Below are 19,987 nucleotides of genomic sequence, written 5' to 3' on the forward strand. Positions count from 1 at the left end.
ATATTTCAAAGTCACAGAACAAATCCCAAACCCAGTGTGTTTCTCCACTGAATTTCACATATTTTACATTTGATCTCATTTTCCTTTTAATATGGTTTACATTGCATTAATAGCATGTGTTTTTAATGTCTCTATTTAAGCCTTGGAGGTGACCATTTGATTTTTCTTTTTGTTCTTTACATGTTCCAAATCAGTTATAACAGCAAAATTGGGAAATTACCTTCTGGTAACACGCATCTGCCTGGACCCCGCATGTCTTTCTGGATCCTGCATATCCGAAGTAACAACTGTCTGTAGGTGTGCAGCATTGGACGTGGGGTGAGTAAATACCATCATTATTATTACCTTAGCATATGTTTTTCTTTAATGCAGGATTCCAAGAGCAGGCAACCTTCATGTTAAAGGCCAACTAGGGGCATACCCAAGATGGTTACTGCTCTTGCAGTTTCCCCTAACTTGTCAACAGCTATTTTTCTAGCACTATTCCCCAGATATCTCAATGAGTCAGCTGTATCAACTTGACCTGCCAATAAAGAAATCTCAGTCCTTCACCCCAGAAATCAGATAAACTAACAGGTTCATCAAGGAATGCACAATGCACTGGAATTTTGTATAGACTCCTAGTTGACAAGAAAAATAGAAGCCCAGAGACAATCTGGTTGAAAATCTGGCAGGTGCTATACTGGTGCTATACTTGCTGTATAGTGGCTCTGGAAATAGGTGGAGCAAATAGTAGTTGTCTTTATTGAACACCTGAGTGCAAGGTACTATGCTTAGAACTTGACCGTGATGTTTCATTCATTTTACTTAATCATCAATCGTATTTATTGAGCACTTACTGTGTGCAGAGCACTGTACTAAGCACTTGGGAAGTACAAGTTGGCAACATATAGAGACAGTCCCTACCCAACAGTGGGCTCACAGTCTAAAAGTAATGTATGTAGGTAGGCATGTGGGAACAATTCACTTTCTGTACTTATTTCTAAAGCTGCTTTTTAGGTTGCCTGAGAAGCAGCGTGGCCTTGTAGAAAGAGTATAGGCCGGGGTGTCAGAAGATCTGTGTTCTAATCCCAGTTCTACAACTTGCCTTCTGTGTGATCTTGGGCAAGTCACTTAACTTCTCTATGCCTCAGTTTCCTTGTCTATAAAATGGGGATTAAATACCTGTTCTCTCTCCTACTTAGATTGTGAGTCCCAAATGGGAAAGCGACTGTATCTGATTCGATTATCTTGTATTGACCCTGGCACTGCTTAGAGTACTAGAACATAGGAAGTGCTTAACAAGTACCATTATTATTATTATTATTGTTATAATTAATAATAACAACAATAATAATATTTTAGATCTATGGATGAATCAAAGCTTCCCAAGAGAATTGCCTTCCCATCCCTCACCCCTAAGGTTATCTGGCTAAATGAAGCAAACTCACCTGCAGTCTGACTGACAAGGCCCTCTGCTTGTACTGGCTCTCATGGAAACATTTCCAGAGATATTGGACCTTCCTGTGATGCACCTTGGCTCCTAGACTATAGGACCAGCTGGGCAAGGGACTCTGCCCCCTTCCCCCTCAGCTGATTGCAAGAGTCTCAGGGGGATGGTGATGTCTAAGGCACCCTGATCTCAACCCATAAATGAGCTTTAAGGCAAAGAGCAAACCCCCTTCAATCTCATCTGGAAGCTGAGGGAGTCCCTGTGGTCTAATAGAGCTCCAAAACTTTAAGACTGTTAGCTTGGGGCTCCCTAAGGCAATAGTGACCCCCTCTCTGATTGGCCCCTGGGCACTCCTGCTCCAGAATAATATGGCAGAAGGGCAAAAGTGGTCATTTCACTGGCACAGCTTCTCCTAGAAAGAAATGCAGATGAGCTGGCTGAAGTTGTGGTATGTCTGGTTCTGAAGAGGGCACAGCTTCTCCTAAAGAAATGCAGATGAGCTGGCTGAAGATGTGCTCTGTCTGGTTATGGAGAGATGGGAGTCTCAGGGGAATTAGAATATTCTTCTGTTTTGCAGAAGTTATATTTCTGTTGGGAGTGTTGGGTTTCTTTCCTCAGCAGGAGAGGGTCCCTCCTCCTCCTACACCTCCTCTCCATTAATAGAGGGAAAATAGATTAATTTTCAAGCAAGGGTAAAATGTGCTTGTCAATATAATAACTCTCAGGCAATAGGTGAGGGAAGGAGGGAAGAGGAGGGGCCTCCGATTGCATTAGTAGATAATAGAGGAGTGTCTTTAAGACTATCCATTAGTTTAAAGAGTAAGCTTCTTGTGGGTGGGGAATATTTCTTTGTTTTGTCCTTCTCAAGTGCCTAGTATAGGGTATTACATCCTACACATCAGTAATATGCTTGAGGTTGGGGATACCAGCAGGCTCTGGCAGAAGGGAAAAGGGATCTGCCTTATCATACAACTTTCTCTAGAATGCTTGCCTAACAGGACAAGTAAAATTAGCCGCCAAAGAGGTCAATCCATCAGCCTACTCATCTGTTTATTTCCACTGTCCTTCGGGGAGGGGCTAGGAGGTGGGGAATGGGGAGAGGCTGAGTTTTGTCTAAAAATAGAAAGCTCCAGCAGAAATATTTAAAAGCAAAATAGTTGGGAGGCTTCTGGAATGTAGAATCAACTTTTTTTAAGAGGGTGTCAAAACGGGAACAACTGAGGATGTTGTCTGGAGAGGCCCCCCAGCTCTCTTCCAGTTCCAGCGGCAGCCACTGGAAACTGCTCCATGGCAGTCGGCGGGAGCTTATACGTGTGCGAGCAGGTTTGGGTATCTCCGAGCCAGCCTGCCCTGCGGGAATATCTGTCTCTGAGTCCTACAGAAAGGCGCAGAGCCTCTGGAGGAATGATTTCAACCTAGACTAAAAAAATCATTTGTTAATGAGGAACCAACCACCTGTGCATGCCCATCTCTGATGGTACATTGGGTAAACCTCTATTTTGGTGGCCATGTGTGGGGCAGGGACTGTGTCTGACCTGATTATCCTATCTCTACCCCAGTGCTTGGCTCATAGTAAGCCCTTAACGAATACCACAGTTATGTGGGAGCAGCCCAGAATTCCAGGAATCAGCTCTGTATTGAAATGGCTAAGAAGTGGAAGTGGTTATTAGACTCACTGTTGAGTGATATCTAAAGCAGGCCTTCCCCGACTGATTCACAAAACCCCAGCTTTGTCAGCCCACACTCTGCCTTAACATTTATGGATTTATTCACATTCTCAGCACATATCTGCATACCCTTCAGAACTTCAACTTGGAATGGAATTTTGAAAGTACCTAGGTTTTCAGAAAAATCAAGAACTGACTTTGAGAGGAGGTGGAACCCTTGTAGTATGGACCAGGGAATCTTCTTGATAATAGTGAACTGCTTCATGGGAGAGCTTGAAAAAATTGACTGGAAAGCATACTTTACTCAAAGATGACCATTGCTAAGGCCCCACAGCACTTATGCGCCTATCTGAAAATTATTTTATTAATGTCTGTCTCCCTCTTAGACTGAAAGCTCCTTGTGGGCCGGGAACGTGTCTTCCAACTAGGTTATATTGTATTCTCCCATGTGCTTAGTACAGTGCTCAGCACTCAGTTAGTGCTCAATTAATGCCTTTGATTGATCCCATGTATAGGCCATCAAGCACACTGGGTTTGAACATCTCTTTGCTACAGCCTTTCCCCCCACCAGAACTGTAGCTGTAATGAAATGGCTCATTTTCTTTTGGTAAAACCCCCCTACCTAGGTGGCATTTTAAAAAGGCAGAAGAGGGAGAGATTGATTGAGAGCCTAGAAGATTTAGGAGTAGCTGGCTTAATCAATGGAAATTCAGGTTTCTTTTCTGAGTTTAACAGCTAGCAGGACTAGGGCAATGAAAAGTGAAATTAAAACAGATAGGTAGACCAGTACCTCACCCCATCTCAGAGATTAGTCATGAGAAATATATTTGTATAACATCTGCAAAACAATGGGGCTATTATTAGAATGGTAAAAAAAAATCGACTGAAATGGGGAATAAGTAACTTGGGACTAGAAATTAAGCCCTGAGGCATACCAGAAAAATGAAACAAACGAGTTTCCAGGAAAACAAGACTCTTCCAAGAAATGCATCAGGAACCCTTGCTTCATATCATATAGGACCTTGGGTCGTGCCATTTCTCTTCTGCTAGGGCTGTATGGAATCCTTCATTGTGTGAGAACATGATCACTCTCTGTTCCATCCTGCTGTCTGTTTTTGAGCTATCCCAGGTCAAGTCATACAACAAGTGGTAAAGAGAACCACAGCCCAATTAGCAGTTAATCAATCAGTGGTATTAGGGCACTGTTCTAAGCCGTTCAGTAGAGTTGGTAGAAATGTTCCCTGCCCAAAATGGCCTGGCATAGTGAATAAAGCACGGGTCTCGGAGTCAGAAGGCCATGGGTTCTAATCCCAGCACCGCCAGTTGTCTGTTGTGTGACCTTAGGCAAGTCACTTCACTTCTCTGGGCCTCAGTTACCTCATCTGTAAAATGGGGATTGAGACTGTGAACCCCACGTGGAACAGGGACTGTGTCCACCCCAATTTGCTTGTATCCACCCCAGCACTTAGTACAGTGCCTGGAAAATAGTAAGCGCTTAACAAATACCGTGATTATCTTCTAGACTATAAGCCTGGTGTGGGCAGTGATTGGCTCTGTTTATTGCTGAATTGTATTTTCCAAGCGCTTAGTACAGTGCTGTGCACACAGTAAGTGCTCAATAAATATGATTGAATGAATGAATGAGTTTGTAGTATGGGGGGGTGGGGGAGAGACAACAGACAGGCATTAAAATAAATTGTAGATATTTGCATAAGTGCTGTAGAGGTGAGGGTGAGTTGAATACCAAGTCCTTAAGGGTAAGGATCCAAGAGCATAGGTGATGCAGAAGGGAAATTAGGGCTTAGTTGCAGAATGAGGACTTAGTTAAAGAAGTAGTGTAGCCTAATGGATAGAGCATGGGACTGGGAGTCAGAAGGACCTGGGTTCTAATGCCATTTGTCTGCAGTGTAACCTTGGGCAAGTTACTTAACTCCTCCGTGATTAGAACCCATGACCTTGTAACTCCCAGGACCGTGCTCTATCCACTGTACTCTGCCTCTTCCTGTCAGCTTCCTCTCCAGGCAGAAGCCCAGTCAGATCCTCGATCCCTTCCATTTGGAGATCAATATCCAGTCAATAACTTTCTTCAAATTGCTTTAGGAGACTGCCCTTGCCATCAAAGCCTTCAAGCTGTAATTGACATGTCTCGTTCAATAAAGGGGATGGTAAATGCTTTAGGCTTGCTCTCTGTTGGTCATCCACTGCTCTGACTTCTTTTTCCAGAGGATCCATTGAAGAATGCATCAAATGCTTTGTTAACAATCCGTGCTATTCAGCCTAATGAAATCCCCCATTGTTCACCAAGCTTGGCATTGGGTCAAGGAGCACCATAAAGTTTTTCTGACAGGATCTCTTTGTGCTATCAACAGGCTCCCCATGGCTCACCTCTGTGTTCCCACTGAGGCATGTTCAGCTCAGCCCTGTTAAATTGTGGCTCTGTAACTTTATCTATTGAGCGTAGATGAATGGATTAGTCATTTCCCCCTCCTCAGTCCCACACTCCCTTCCACCCATTGGTACCTCTCGTAAGAGTTGGCAGGGTTGTTGGAGAAGACTGTTGTCTTATGGTGCACACAACTCTTAAGGAACTGTGACTCTCCTTGCGATCAATCCTCTTATTCATTCATCTGCTCATTCACTCTCTCTATCATGATACATTCCCTAACATTGCCACATAACTGTGATTTATGGATGGAGCACAGGAAGTAATGCATCTTTCCAGCTCCCAGGACACTTAGTACAGTGCTGTGCACACAGTAAGTGCTCAGTAAATATGGTTGAATGAATGAACATATGAAAGAGAGTCTTGACCTGGGCTGTAGCCTAGAAACCTTACAGGTCCTTTGAGAGTGTTTGAAGTTACCAAACATTTTCGGAAACTTGGTGCCTCACGTGGTCTTTACCAAATAGACAACCAGTCCTGTAATGAGATTATGTTATCAGCTCATTTATAAATAAGGCTTGCTCTGGGAAGAGCTCACAATTGCTCCCTCTGAGTCTATAATTAGATTCAAGCAATTACCCTTAAAGATAAAAAAAAATGGTTTATAAAGATACCAGTGAAAATTCTCTTGTAACTACTTGTACAGGCTCATTAACAGGTACTTTCATCATATTTGAAATGGACAGGTTGTAGAATTTTCAGAATTTGCCTAAATCCTCCAATTGAAGATGTTTATGAGATTCTGGGGCCTAAGTCCTGTAGGGACAGATTTTCCTTCTGAATTTTAAATGGACCAAGTTAAATGGATTCCAGATCTTGGAAGTACCAAATCAGGGAAATCTTCATATGCTGATTAATTAAAACTTTTCCAGATTATTGGAAAAGGGGAAGTTTCAGATGGATGCTAAAGACCTACCATGGGGAGCCCACTCAAAACACTTTTAGCTTTTAGCTTTATTTATGTTATTGATTTCTCCAGAAAATCTCTAGAAAAAAGGTTGGGTGCTTTTCGTTGCACTAGTATAAGTGTAACTGCCAGTCTTTATTCATTCATTCATTCAATAATATTTATTGACTGCTTAATGTGCACAAAGCACTGAACTAAGCACTTAGGAGAGTACAATACAACAACCGACACATTCTCTGCCCACTGCGAGCTCACAGTCTAGAGGGGGAAAAGATTGTAATCTGCTTGAGGGAGAAGATGGTGTCTACCAATCGTATTGTACTCTCCCAATTGCTTACAACAGTGTCCTGCACAGAGTTCACATTCAATAAATTCCACTGATTGAATGATGGATGTCTCTTTGCATTATATTGAGAGTGATGATTGACTTTATAGCTCTCATAGTATCTTACAGGTGCAGCTCCTATTCCTTTAGCATCTTTTAAGACAAATGGCAGCTTTACAAGAACAATGATTCACTTTCAAAAGGCAAGAGAGAGTGACAAGTGGGAAACACTGAGGCAGGAGAATGCCCTGCCAAGAGAATAATTGTCTCATTAGTGTTAGCTTTTGGGGGCTTAGTGACTCCCACCCAGTTTTGCCTAAACATAAGGCGGCAAATATACCTTATATCTGGAGCTCAGGCCACCAGAGTGGTAGCTGGCTGACAGGAGATAAGGAAAACAAGCAACCAGATATCTACTGCCTGGAGAAACAACTGCTGTAAAAACATGGAAGAGGAGGAACAGTTATGGCAGATAAATAAACACATAGATACATATCAATAAGCACACTTTTCCCTTTAGGGGAAAATCATAGCAAGGAAGTACAAGGAAATGATCCAAAAGGAGGATATCAATATGCTGAAGGATTAGGGTAATTATCTTCCAACCCCTGGCCCAATGATCCATTTTTTCCTTAGACTGGATCCTCAGATTCATTCATTCAATCATATTTTTTGAGCGCTTACTATGTGCAGAGCACTGTACTAAGCTCTTGGAAAGTACAATTTGGCTAAAGATAGAGACAATTCCTATGCAACAACGGGCTGAAATGAAATTGAGAGAAGAGCAATTTTCTAGAGATTTCTATATGTGGAAAATTCAGTTGCTTTTTTTTGGAATGGCTACTCCAGATCAATCAGTGAGTGGTATTTATTGAGTATTCACTTTGTGCAGAGTACTATACTAAGCTGTACTAAGCACCTGGGGGAGTCCAATATAATAGATTTGTTAGACTTGTTTCCTGCCCATCAGGACCCTACAGTGTGGAGGGTGAGAAAGACATTAAAATAAATTATGGGTATGTGCATAAGTGCCATGGGGCTGAGGCCAGGGTGAATTTCAAGTGCTTTAAAGGAATCAATCAGTCATATTTATTGAGCACTTACTGTGTGCAGAGCACTGTACTAAGCGCTTGGGAAGTACAAGTTGGCAACATATAGAGACAGTCCCTACCCAACAGTGGGCTCACAGTCTAGAAGGGGAAGACAGAGAACAAAAGCAAACATATTAACAAAATAAAATAAATAGAATAGATATGTACAAGTAAAATAAATAGAGTAATAAATATGTACAAACATATATACATATATACAGCTGCTGTGGGGAAGGGAAGGAGGTAAGACGGGGGGATGGAGAGGGGAAGGAGGGGGAGAGGAAGGAGGGAGCTCAGTCTGGGAAGGCCTCCTGGAGGAGGTGAGCTCTCAATAGGGCCTTGAAGGGAGGAAGAGAGCTAGCTTGGCGGATGGGCAGAGGGAGGGCATTCCAGGCCAGGGGGATGACATGGGCCGGGGGTCGACGGCGGGACAGGCGAGAACGAGGCACGGTGAGGAGATTAGCGGCAGAGGAGCGGAGGGTGCGGGCTGGGCTGTAGAAGAAGAGAAGGGAGGTGAGGTAGGAGGGGGCGAGGTGATGGAGAACCTTGAAGCCGAGGGTGAGGAGTTTCTGCCTGATGCGCAGATTGATTGGTAGCCACTGGAGACTTTTGAGGAGGGGAGTAACATGCCCAGAGCGTTTCTGGACTAAGACAATCCTGGCAGCACTATGAAGTAACAGATTTAAGTGCATTGATGATGCAGAAGGGAGAGGGAGTAGGGAAAATGAAGTCTTGGTTGGGAGGGATTCTTGGAGGAGATGTGCCTCATTTTCCTTCTTGGTAAAATGGGGACTAAATTCCTTTTCTCCCTCTGCCATTGACTGTGAGCCCCATGCGAGAAAGAGACTGTCCCATCTGATTATCTTGTATCTAACCCAGCACTTAGAGCAGTGATTATTAGCGCATAGTAAGTGCTAACAAGTATCAAAATTATAATTATTGTTATTTAACCACCCAAACCTCTTCAGTTTGGCTCCTGTTACTGGGTTACACAACACAGAGGCAGCGGCCATATTCGTAGAGACATGGTAGGGGAACACCATGGCTGTGGAACAGGTGGTAGGATCAGGGGTTCCCTCCCCTGGGGAAACATTCTTGGTTTGATGGTCTCAGTTGGACATCTACAAAATGGTGAGTGTGACATCGTGACTGTGATTTTGGCCTAACTCAGTGACTTCCCTGGATCTGTCTGTTCCCTCTCCCTGAGGGACTAATGGTCAACTGACATGCTGAACTTTTTAGCCTGTATGGTTCCTTTCCAGGGTGCTGTTTGGGCCCAGGTCTGTCGAGGAACTGTCCAGAAAAACTCAAAAGACCAACATCCTCTCCCCTCAGTGACCCAGAAGACTCCTCTTCCCAGAGAGAGGCGCAGTGGTTAAGGGACTGCTTGAAAGAGCAGCCCCCACTGCCGGTGCTTTGCATCTGCAGGAAGGGAAGTGGGTTTTTGAGTCAGTTTTTCCAGGCCTGAGTTTCCTTTGTAGCTAAGCGCTCACTGACCCCAAAACCACACTCTTGTATGCTTTGTAGTGGGGCTCCTAGCTGAGGTATTCATATCTCACTGGAGGAGTAGGCCCGCACTATCATATAGCTCATCTTTCTACAGGTATTGCTTTAGCCCCACAGGGTTCCTGTATCTCAGGTTCTCAAGGTAGAGGACTCTGACCAACTCATGTAATAGGATTAGAGGCAGGTCCATGGCACGAATAGCAGGGGGAGAGCAAACATCTTCCTAGGGTCCCTCAAGGCCACCTCCATGGGTCCATTCTCTGTTTTGCATGATGTGTGAAGTCACACTCTGATGCTGATAGACTGATTCCAGATTCCCGAGATTTTGTTGGTAGTTTCAATCTGCTTGCCTTTGAGGTATGGTGGGGTGGGCTGGACTGATATGGCTTTTTGATTTGAGAAGAGTCAAAGAGTTGTTGGGAGGTGTTTTCTTTCACCTGAAGGGCTCCCTTCCAAGGGGCTCAGTGTTGTTGTCTCTCCTTTTCTTCTGAGCTTGTGAGCCCAAAGGGTCACAACCTTTGTTTGCACTGTTCCCCAGAGTACCTGGGTTTTTACTGCAGCAGGTGAGAAGTCAGGGTGGAGGCTAAGAAAAGGGAAAAATTGGAATTTACTGGTTGAAGTAGAAATAATCTGATGAGGACAAACACATCAACTCTTTCTCTGTCTTTTTTCTCTGATTTTCTCTCTCTTTCTCTCTCTGTCTCTAATAATAAAAACTGTGCTATTTATTAAGTGCTTACTATGTGTCAAGCACTGTACTAAGCAGGGTAGATACAAGATGATCAGGACCCATATGGGGCTCACAGTCCAAGTAGAAGGGAGATCAGGGATTGAATCTCCATTTTACAGATGAGGGACCTGAGGCACAGAGAAGTTAAGTGATTTGTCCAAGGTAGCACAGCAGGGAAGTGGGCAGAGCCGGAATTAGAACTTGGTCCTCTGACTTTCGGGCCCGTGCTCTTTCCATGCTGTTTCTCTATTTATCTTTCTCTTCTTGAAAGGTATCTTGAATGATGACCTTAGCTTTAAAATAGCTGAAGTGGAAATGGTTCCTAAGAAATCCAACTAAATCCAACTACCGTCTTAGGGCAGACAGACTGAGGGCATTCAGGGACATACTATTAAGACTATTTAGTTACTGTAATTCTCTCTCTCTCTCACTCACACCCCCCACCACACACACACACACACTGTACGTGTCCAGTTATTGGTTGTATAGAATTCACTACATGTTTTGTTTTGTTGTCTGTCTCCCCCTTCTAGACTGTGAGCCCGTTGTTGGGTAGGGACCGTCTCTATGTATTGCTGACTTGTACTTCCCAAGCACTTAGTACAGTGCTCTGCACACAGTAAGTGCTCAATAAATACGATTGAATGAATGAATGAATGAATAATGATGGTTTTGTTCCAATCTTCTGATGTTCTCACTCAGATCCATGTTTTCTGAATTTACATTATGGATTATTTGGGATATAGAATAAATCCAAGTATTTTCCTTTGAAAGTGTTTTTTGAATTGAGATGATTGGTAATGGACGAGGGATGCCATGAATCTTTTCAAAACCTTGTTTCCTGAATTATAGAGTCCAGAAAGAGGCCTGAAAGTGACACTTTTGGTTTTGTGCTCTCCTGTCAACAAAACACACAGGGAATTTCCATTGTTCGAGGCAAAGCAGGAAATAAGAAATAGGGAAAGTCTGCACCATTAGAAAGTTTACTGATAATGAAACCACACACTTGAATATTTCATCAGAGTACATAAAACTCCAAAATTATTTTGAGAAGTGGGTGGAGGGAAGGAAACAGGTTGACATTTCTGTTTCTGAGGAAATGTATAACTTGGTTTTTGGGAGAAGGGAGTTGAGAGTTGCCGGAGAATTTAGACATGTCCAATCTCCAGTTAATCCACTGCTCCATTCCTTCAGGGCAGACAAGTCAGCTGGGGCCCCGGGCCAGACTTTGAGGTCTAGAAAAAGTCACAGTTCACACTTTCCATCCCTCATGTCCTGCCTCTCATGGGGAAACACAGATTGGCATCCCAAACAGGAGAATTATCCCGTTGTTTTTTTTCAGAGGTCCTAATGTAGAAAAGTTTTAGGGACATTTTCGACAAGCAAGATGATGTTTCTAAGTTTGACATAAAGAAAAGATTTTAGGAAAGAATGTTGAACAAGGATTCTTGGCCCAACTGCTAATATTTGCCTTAACAATAATGTGATGTTTATGTGTCGAGTAGTTCTTTTCAGCCCCAGTAATTGCAGTGGTGGAAATTAGAGATACCTTCTACCCAGGAGGAAGCTAATGCCCTCACCCCTCAAAGTCTGACCTAAACTGACCTAAATATTGGGGGTGTGAAACATCCAGAAAAAGAGAAGTGTCTTCTGGGGTTGTGGTATCGGCAGAGAAGGTTTCTGACCCAGAAACCAATTAGGGCATCTTGTGTGGTGGACAGGCTCAACAGGAACCCTTAAAATAGTTTCACTTGGGTGGTGTAGACTGTGAGTGGCATGGTGCAAGCCACAATACAATAAACATTTCCTTCGTGCTCGCCCCCACCTACCTCACCTTTCTGACTTCCAGCCTGCACACTTTGCTCCTTTAATGGCAACCACCTCACTGTACCTTGATCTCATCTAACTTGCCACTGATCCCACATCTTCCTTCTGGCCTAGAACTCCCTCCACTATCATATCCAACATACCCCCAACGCTCCCCACCCTCAAAACCTTATTAAGAGCATATCTCTTCCAAGAGACCTTCTCTGACTAAGCCCTCTTTTCCCCTACTTCCTCTTCCATGGGGCTGGGAGTCAGAAGGTCATGGGTTCTAATTCTGGCCCCGCCACATGTCTGCTGTGCGACCTTGGGCAAGACACTTTACTTCTCTGGGGCTGAGTTAACCTTACCTGCAAAATGGGGATTAAGAGTGTGAGCCTTTTGTGGGACAGGGACTGTGTCCAACCTGATAATCTGCACTACCCCAGCGCTTAGAACAGTGCTTGGCACATAGTAAGCACTTAACAAGTACTATAATTGTTTTTAATGTATTCAGATCTGTACCCTTTAAACACTTGATATTCACCCCATCCTCAATCCCTCAGCCCTTATATAATTATCTGTAATTAATTTTAATGACTGTCTCCCCTTCTATTCATTCATTCATTCATTCAATCATATTTATTGAGCACTTACTTTGTGCAGAACACTGTACTAAGTGCTTGAGAAGTACAAGTTGGCAACATATAGAGATGGTCCCTACCCAACAACAGGCTCACAGTCTAGAAGGGGGAGACAGACAACAAAACAAAACATGTGGTCAGGTGTCAAGTCATCAGAATAAACAGAAGTAAAGCTAGATTCATTCATTCATTCAATCGTATTTATTGAGCGCTTACTGTATGCAGAGCACTGTACTAAGTGCTTGGGAAGTACAAGTTGGCAACATATAGAGACAGTCCCTACCCAACAACGGGCTCACAGTCTAGAAGGGGGGGGGGACAGACAATTAAACAAAACATGTGGTCAGGTGTCATCAGAATAAACAGAAGTAAAGCTAGAGTCATTCATTCATTCAATCGTATTTATTGAGCACTTACTGTGTGCAGAGCACTGTACTAAGAGCTTGGGAAGTACAAGTTGACAACATATAGAGACGGTCCCTACCCAACAGCGGGCTCACAGTCTAGAAGGGGGAGACAGAGAACAAAACAAAACATATTAACAAAATAAAATAAATAGAATAGTAAATATGTACAAGTAAAATAGAGTAATAAATCTGTACAAACATATATGCAGGTGCTGTGGGGAGGGAAAGGAGGTAGGGTGAGGGATGGGGAGGGGGAGAGGAAAAAGGGGTCTCAGTCTGGGAAGGCCTCCTGGAGGAGGTGAGCTCTCAGTAGGGCCTTGAAGGGTGGAAGAGAGCTAGTTTGGCAGATATGCGGAGGGAGGGCATTCCAGGCCGGGGGAAGATGTGGGTCAGGGGTCAACTGCGGGACAGGTGAGAACGAGGCACAGTGAGGAGCTTAGTGGCAGAGGAGCGGAGGGTGTGGGCTGGGCTGTAGAAGGAGAGAAGGGAGGTGAGGTAGGAGGGGGTGAGGTGATGGACAGCCTTGGAGCTGAGAGTGAGGAGTTTTTGCTTGATGTGTAGGCTGACTGGTAGCCACTGGAGATTTTTGAGGAGGGGAGTAACATGCCCAGAGCATTTCTGCACAAAGATGATCCGGGCAGCAGCGTGAAGTATAGACTGAAGTGGGGAGATCTCCTGCTGAGCAGGGAATGTATTGATCAACTCTTTTATATTGTTCTCTCCCAAGTACTTAGTACAGTGCTCTACACACTGTGTGCTCAATAAATACCGCTGATGGATTGATTGACTGATACCCAAGACTTCATGACTTGACCGAGGCTCCACTGACATTTATGATGGGGACATTCCATCCTTAGGGCCTCTTGAGTGTAAGGTTCAGAAGGACTCTGAACCACCCCATGCCTGCCTGGAGTGGAGGATTATCCCATTACCATCCCTGCGGTTGGCTTGGCTCTGGAAGAATAGTGCAACGACAGCCACTGTCAAATGCCTGGGAGGGGGGAAGAAGTGGTAATGTACCATTATTCCCCCTCCCCTGGGTAAACAGTGACATCATTCAGTCAAACATATTTATCGATCTCCCCCAAGAAGTCACTACCTCATCCCTTCAGGGAGTTATAGTCCAGTTAGGGAGACAGGGAGAACCCAAATCACAGATTTTTGAACAACAGACATTAAATTCAAGGGTCCTTATGAGGCTTTCCCCAGTCTAGTGTGCAGGGAAGAATCAGGCTCCAAAACCCCTGGTTTGCCTCCCCATGACTGCCTTGTATCTATACCAGCGCTTAGTACAGTACCTGGCACATACTAAGCGCTTAACGAATACCATAAGGAAAAAAAAGACTTATGAGGGTAAAATAATAATAATAATGGCATTTGTTAAGCGCTTACTATGTGCAAAGCACTGTTCTAAGTGCTGGGGGGGATACAAGGTAATTAGATTATCCCACATGGGGCTCACAGTCTTATTCCCCATTTTACAGATGAGGTAACTGAGGCACAGAGAAGTGAAGTGACTTGCCCAAAGTCACACAGCTGACAAGTGGCGGAGTCAGGATTAGAACCCATAACCTCTGACTCCCAAGCCCGGGCTCTTTCCACTGAGCCAAAATACTTTGTGCTCCGGAAATAGACCCTATATTCTGTGAGTCTGGAATGATTCAAGTTATCCTCCTCAGTCAATTAATCAATGGTATTTACTGGGCATTTACTATGTATAGAGTTCTGTACCAAGTTTTTTGGGAGTACAGTAAAACAAAGTTGTTTTACACAGAGCGCTGCACAGAGTGTAGAAAACACTCCCTTTTCCTTTTTTAAATGGTATTTGTTAAGCACTTACTATGTGTCAAGCACTCTTCTAAGTGCTGGAGTAGGAACAAATTAATCAGGTCAGACCCAGTCCCAGTCCTACATGGGGTTCACGACTTAAGTGGACTTGAAAGCACTATGGCCTAGAGAATGGAGCACAGGTCCAAGAGTCAGAAAGACCTGGGTTCTAATCCTAACTCTGCCGCTTATCTGCTATGTGACCATAGGCAAGTCACTTAACTTCTCTGTGCCTCAGTTACCTCATCTGTAAAATGGAGATTAAGAATCTGAGCCCCATGTGGGACAGTGGACATTGTCCAAGCTGATTAGCTTGTATCATTCCAAGTGCTTCGTACAATGCCTGACTCATGCCAAGCGCTTACCAAATTACATTAAAAAAATAGGATTAAGAAAAAGGAGAATTCTTCCTATAGACTCTGTTTAGGAGGCCTTCCCAGACTGAGCCCCTACCTTCCTCTCCCCCTCGTCCCCCTCTCCATCCCCCTCATCTTATCTTCTTCCCTTCCCCACAGCACCTGTATATATGTATATATGTTTGTACATATTTATTACTCTATTTATTTATTTTACTTGTACATATCTATTCTATTTATTTTATTTTGTTAGTATGTTTGGTTTTGTTCTCTGTCTCCCCGTTTTAGACTGTGAGCCCACTGTTGGGTAGGGACTGTCTCTATATGTTGCCAACTTCCCAAGCACTTAGTACAGTGCTCTGCACACAGTAAGCGCTCAATAAATACGATTGATTGATTTCTACCTGGCCTAGACTTGACTAATCCCAGAAGCCTCTGTAGCTGTCGGCCAGCAGAGGCTTGCTTATGCCATTTCAGGCATAGCACTAGAGAATCATATAAAGCATCAAGACATGTTATCTCAAGTGGTGGGGAAGATAAATCCAACCAGAACAACAAGGGAAATTTAGCTAGGCAGAAAGGAATGATCCACAGTTTTGTTGTCTAGTTTTCCCGATGCTCACCAACCACCCAAGCCCATCTCTTATGGTTGACACTGCCTGATATGAGCCTTTGGAGACTGATCCTCTTTCTAGACCCACTGGTTAACTTTGGTAGGAAGGATATTTTTGAGAGAAGGCCGTTGTCAATGACACTTCCTCCTCTGTTGGGTCCAACAGAACCATGACCAAAAGCTATCTTGAGCTTTTGCTTGATCAAATAACAAGCTTATCCATTTTGATCCTTATTAGGAATCCAATTAAAGTCTATTTCTGTGCTTATGTTCTGAGGCCAGTTTCGTAAACGCAAATTAGAAATGAGACAACTCACCAAAGTTTTATTCAGTGGCAGAAACTCTTCCCCTTGCTCCTTTGTATCTGTCCTCGTTGAGTATTTCACTGAATTTTGCTGAAAACAATCAGTCATTTCCCATCTGGACAGAACAGCTGCAGTTTTCTTCTCAACCGAGCACAAAATTTCATTATGTAGAAATTGTAGTATAATGCTGGCCATGTTATTTCTGAATTTTCTAACCTTTGGATAGTCCAATTAGAAGAGGAAATACATCTTTCTGTTAGTCTACAAGGAGGATTAGGTTAGGATGCATATCATTAAGATCACAAGTAGCTTGGGTTCTGATTTAATTAGAAGCAGTGTGGCCTGGTGGAAAGTGTACAGGACTGGGGATGAGAACTTGGGTTTTAATCTCGCGTTGACACTTCTCTGCTCTGTGGCTTTGAGCAAGTCACTTAACTTCATTGTGCCTCAGTTTCCTCCCGGGCTCTTAGATTCTGAGCCCCATGTGGGTTAGGGACCGGGTTAAATCTGATTGAATCTGGAAAGGGGTGGCAGAGCAGTTGACAGTTCTTTGGAGTGGGTTTGACATCACATCGGGATGAGCCAGCCTCCAGCTGGCTTCGTCTGCCAACCGTCTTTCAATCGATTACATCTCTCTGTGTTGTGGGTCTGGGACAACAGACACTTTGGTTTTTCCTTCCCCAGGACTCGAGGGAAACCCTGGAACACCTGGAAGGAATAGTCAGGCCCGCTTCTCTTTCAAACACTCTGTGAAAACCCCACTTCTCCTTCCTTCTGCATGGCCTTCTCCAACTAGGGGAAGTGGAAGAGAAGAGATGCACATATCCCATCTACCTCCCAGCCCACCTCCTGTTTTACCCCCTGCACTTTTGCATTTAGCTCCTGCATATGCTGTAACCACCAAACATTCAATTGTATCTGGTTCCTGGAGAATATTTCTTCAGTCCATTTTAGTCCATGTCAGTGTGATCCATTGTAACCTGAAAGCTCTGATGTGTGCAGCTAATCTTTGAAAATCAGATAATTAATAGTCTGGCATCAATGAGAACATTTCATCCAGAATGTCAAAATTCAATCTTCAACAAAAATCAATTGGCACATCAGTGCTAAAGTGAGGAATAGGTCTCAAGGTGAGGATTAGACCTACAGATAGAGCAAAAATTACAGGTTAGGGTTTACAAAAAGGCTGGGATTCAGTAATTGCTTATGTCCTTCCTTTGGTGTGTTGACTGGGTCAATGCCTAACCTTAATTTGTTTTTATTTTTCAATAATTTGTTTTACTACCCTCATGAGTGGCAGGAGACTGTGTCAAAGTCAAAATCTTCATCAGTCAGCATAGAACTACACACATGTGAGAGCCAAATATACCAATGTGTTCACTTAATAAACATCACCATATTAGGTAATGATGGTGCTTGAAATGCTGAACAGTGACATAAAGACTGAAAGACTGTATTCCGTCATTACAACACTGAGTCATACGTCTCTGGCTTTATGAGTTGGTCGAAATGAAGAGGCTATGAACCGAGAACTTTGCATATCCCTGCTGTGGTTTGGGGGTTTTGGGGAGGTGCTGACAGATATTCAAACACCAAATTAAAAAATGATCATTCAGAAATGGCTAGTCTATGACTTTTATGTGAAAGAGGCCCCTGGATGTGTTTCATAACCCCATTTTGCCTTGTTCTCTTGAGCACCTGACCTAAAATTTTGATCTTGGGTTCTGCATTCAGAGACTCTGCTTCTCCCCCAAATTCACCTATGCCCTTCCCAAGTGCTGACTTAATGTGGAAGCCTCTTAGGTTGCTATTTCCTTTTTTGTTTTGTTTTTTTTAATGGTATTTGTTAAGCACCTACTATGTGCCTGGCATTATACTACGTTTTGGGGTAGATACGAGCTCATCAGGTTGAACACAATCTGTGTCCCATATGGGACTCAGTCTTAATTCCCAATTTACAGATGAGGCTCAGAGAAGCCCAGTAAATTGCCCAAGGTCACACACCATACAAGTGGTGAAGCTAGGATTAGGAACCAAATCCTTCTGACTCCCAGGACCATGTGCTATCCATTACACAACACTGTACAGCCCCTGTCAGGACAAACTGGCTGTAGTTTTGGGTCCAGTGATGTTTCATGACTTTGGGGAGAGTAGATATAAGGGAGTCATCCTTCACTTCCAAGATGTTATTACTGATGGTAAGAGGAAGACTAGTGTGCTCTATCCACTATGTATATATATTATACATGGTGGGGGTGGGGGTGGTGTGTGTGTGATTGTGTGTGTGTGTGTGTGTGTGTGTGTGTGTGTGTGTGTGTGTGTGTGTGTGTGCCGTAATACGAATCTCCTTCACATTAAACCCATGAAAATACAGTAAGGTACTTTTTCTGGGCAATACTCACCCTTGGGTGTTGGAATGGAGGAGGAGAATTGTTCAGATGCAAATCGTTAAGAGAGAAGATGTAGACCTTCACTCCAGCACGCATACTCATGAGTTGGTTTTAGCAGTGATGGTTTGCACTCTGCCATCCACACTCTCCCACCCAGTCACTTTGTGCCACATTGCAAAAAGGCCAGCAGGGAGAATGGCAGCAGCCTGTGGCCACAGGTCAGAATATCCCTGAGGCCTTGATGGAAAGTGGGCACCTCTGTACCCTCACCCATTTTGAAATTTTGTGATCAGAAAAAGAGGAGGGGCTGGGAGGAGTGGGGGAAGTAAAACCAAAGCAGAGAGTTACTACAGACTTAGTGTGCCTGTGCTCCCCCTGCTATTGCTGCTCATAGGTTAGAGTTCTTTGAAACACCCCTTTTGGGCTTCCCTGGGAACCAGGCTTTTGCAAAGTGCTCCCCACTGTCTGTCCTATGCATCTCACATAATCCCAGGAGGTGGGTCATGAACTCAGCTCAGTCTGGAAGACCGTAAAAGGGATTTGGTGCTTGCCCTACCTCGGTATTAGATTGTGAACCCTGTGTGGGTTTCAGACTGTGTCTGCTCAGACAAGCTGGTGTCTACCCCAGTTTTGTACAGTGCTTAGAAGAATCAGTTGAGAATGGGAGAAGCTCTCTCTCCTGTCAGTTCCTCTAAGAGCACCATCCTGGAGGATCAGGCTCAAAATGACCAAGAGGCATCAAAGTCAAAATTGGTCTCAATCCAGTATTGTCCAGCTACCTCTTAATAAACCATCATGCCCATCTCTGGACGCCAATAGGGGACATAGGCCAGAGTCAATCAGTCAGTTGTATTTATTGAATGCTTACTGTGTGCAGAGCACAGTACTAAGTGCTTGGGAGAGCATGATATAATAATAAATGGACACATTTCCTGCCCACAATGAGTTTACAGTCTAGTGGTCTAGAGCCAGAGCTGTCTATGGCTTACAGGTTGGGGTCCAGTTGAGAAGGAGAAAACTCCTGTGGAGAGTGATTCAAGGGAATAAAGGAGATAAAGGCAAAGAAATCGAGGGAACAGCAAGAGCTGATGGAAGATGTCCAGTGGAAAAGGTGAGTTTTTTCCCTCGTGTGGAGTTACAGACCGCCAGAGTCAGGAGAAAACTTGATCGAGGCAGCCAACTCTTGGCTATTCAGGGGTTGATTATCCAACTTGTGGATTATCCTCCCTTTGCCTTTTAACCTTTTGGCTGTCTCAGAGCTGATTAGCACCACCCAGGTACCGAAGAGGGGAAATTCAAACCAGCCATGCTGATCCTTCTCACAAGCTCTACTGAAAGACTGGGTGAGGAAGACAGTTGCACCTTATGGTTGAAATGAAACTTTGGGATCATCCGTGGATTTCACTTCTGTCTATGATATCAGTTTCCTTGGATAAGCAAGAGCTGGCTGGACTCAAATGTCCTCACCATATCCTTGTTCCTGTTCTCGCTACCGCTGAGTTCTCTAAATAAACCTCTGGAAGCCCAAGCTACTTCCTGAG

The 19,987-nt window shown here is 43.9% G+C and overlaps 1 protein-coding gene across 1 annotated transcript in view; it reads left to right on the plus strand.

Annotated features, from left to right (window-relative positions):
* The first annotated feature begins 244 nt into the window (after nucleotides 1-244).
* Nucleotides 245-19,987, plus strand: part of DUSP10 (dual specificity phosphatase 10) — an 84,871-nt gene continuing 65,128 nt past the window's right edge. Inside the window, exon 1 of the mRNA XM_038761089.1 lies at nucleotides 245-318. The gene's annotated coding sequence lies outside the window, so the exon portion shown is untranslated. The remainder of the gene's footprint in view (nucleotides 319-19,987) is intronic.

The sequence above is a fragment of the Tachyglossus aculeatus genome, chromosome 19, assembly GCF_015852505.1.
Source record: "Tachyglossus aculeatus isolate mTacAcu1 chromosome 19, mTacAcu1.pri, whole genome shotgun sequence".
NCBI classification, from domain to species: domain Eukaryota; kingdom Metazoa; phylum Chordata; class Mammalia; order Monotremata; family Tachyglossidae; genus Tachyglossus; species Tachyglossus aculeatus.